This window comes from Sycon ciliatum, chromosome 7, assembly GCF_964019385.1.
Source record: "Sycon ciliatum chromosome 7, ocSycCili1.1, whole genome shotgun sequence".
In the NCBI taxonomy this organism is placed as follows: Eukaryota; Metazoa; Porifera; class Calcarea; order Leucosolenida; family Sycettidae; genus Sycon; species Sycon ciliatum.
The window spans coordinates 164,701-167,200 of record NC_088649.1 but is presented as its reverse complement, the minus strand read 5'-3'; positions in this window follow the sequence as shown (position 1 = coordinate 167,200).

The following is a 2,500-nucleotide window of genomic DNA, read 5'->3' as shown; positions in this document are numbered from 1 at the left end:
ACAACAACAACAACAACAACAACAATAACAACAACAGCAACAACAACAACAACAACAACAACAGCAAAAACATCAACAACTACAACAACAACCAAAACAACAACAACAGCAACACCACCGTGAGAATATAGACTTCAAAATTCAAAAACAACAACAACAACAACAACAACAACAACAACAACAACAACAACAACAACAACAACAACAATTACAACAACAGCAACAACAACAACAAAAACAACAGCAAAAACATCAACAACTACAACAACAACAACAACCAAAACAACAACAACAGCAACACCACCGTGAAAATATAGACTTCAAAATTCAAAAACAACAACAACAACAACAACAACAACAACAACAACAACAACAACAACAACAACAACAACAACAACAACAATAACAACAACAGCAACAACAACAACAACAACACCAAAAACATCAACAACTACAACAACAACAACAACAACAACCAAAACAACAACAACAGCAACACCACCGTGAGAATATAGACTTCAAAATTCAAAAACAACAACAACAACAACAACAACAACAACAACAACAACAACAACAACAACAACAACAACAACAACAACGACTGCTACCGTCTGTAAGCACCTCAAACTCCTGAAGAATTGTAAGTCCCCTGGCGAAGATGGCATACCCAATGAGGTTCTCAAATGGCTTGCGCCATCTCTGTCCTATCCCTTGTGCCTGCTCTTTATCATGTCATATCGTACAGGAGTATTTCCGTCCGTCTGGAAATCTGCTGTTATCGTCCCGATCTATAAGAAAGGCCAACACTCTCAGGCTGGCAACTACAGACCAATCTCTCTCCTTCCCGCTGTGTCAAAGGTCTGTGAACGTATTTTCTTTGAGTCTCTGTACTGCCACGTCACCCCAGCGCTTTCACCATCTCAATCCGGTTTCTGCCGTGGAGACTCCACAACTTTCCAACTAACACGTCTAGTACAAGACATCTACACCCAGCGGAACCTCAGGCGGCATGTTGGCATCGTGTTCTTTGACCTAGCGAAAGCTTTCGACACCGTCTGGCATCGTGGTCTGCTTGCAAAGCTAGAGTCCGTCTTCTTGGTACATGGTCCAGCCCTGCAATGGCTCTCATCCTATCTTTCCTGCCGCCACCAGACTGTCAGAGTATCTACCTCCCTATCAGACCCATTACTAGTCGTGTCTGGGGTACCCCAGGGGTCCATACTTGGGCCGCTCCTATTTCTACTGTACGTTAATGACTTGCCAGCCCTTGTACCAAATGTAAGTCTTTTTGCTGACGACACTGCTCTGATGTGCTCCGACAGCTCGGCAGACAACCTCACGGCCTCCATGCAGTCCGGGGTCAACGCTACAGTAACATGGATGGAAACCTGGAAACTGAAGCCTAACCTCGCCAAAACCGAGGCCATGTTCTTCTCTCCCTCGCCCCCCACTCAGCTTCTGTATTTTCCTGGTCTAAATAGTACACCTATTAAAGTTGTTAACGAGCACAAGCACCTGGGCGTTATTCTCGACCGCCAACTCTCCTGGTCTCCACAAGTCCAGTCTGTGTGCAAGCGTGCGAGTGCGTCCTTAGGTATGCTACAACCCCACTGCCAACACTTGAATGATAACTGCAGAAAATTGTTCTTTAAGTCGTACATTTTGCCTATATTTGACTATTGCGATATAGCTTGGTGCGGGTTGTCTCAGACTTTACTCCACAGACTGGAAGTACATCAACGCTTGCTTCTGAAAATTCTGTTTCGAAAAGACCAAACATTTGCCTCCCTTTGTCTTTATAAACTTGCTTCCACGCACCCTCTTCTTGCCCGACATCAGCAGCATCTTTGTATCCTTGTGCAAAAAATCTTCCTAGCCCAAGTCCCGAAACATATTGCCAAGTACAACTGGTTTGTTACCACTAGACCAACACGCAATGCCTTATCACTGCCCCGAGCTAGTTCCTCTCTGTTTTTGAAATCCCCTTTCTTCTCAGCATACTCCCTTTGGTCTAACCTGCCTACTAGCATTAAGACATGCCAGGATATCAGGAAATTCAAAGTCCAGCTTTCCACACTGTCTCATCCGAAGTGATCCCATGTATTACTAATGTGCCTCCCTTTCTTTTTCTCTCCCTATCTCCTTTCCCTCTCTGACAGCATCTTTCTTTTTCTCCCTTTTAGCTTGCCGTGGTTGGCTATCACCTGACCTCTCATGTTTATTGGCAGTCTTCGGACGGGCCAGGAGATGTTGAATAAATAAATAAATAAATAAATAACAACAACAATAACAACAACAGCAACAACAACAACAACAGCAAAAACATCAACAACTACAACAACAACAACCAAAACAACAACAACAACAACAACAACAACAACAACAACAACAACAACAACCACAACAATAACAACAACATCAGCAACAACGACAACAACAACAGCAAAAACATCAACAACTACAACAACAACCACAACCAAAACAACAACAACAGCAACAC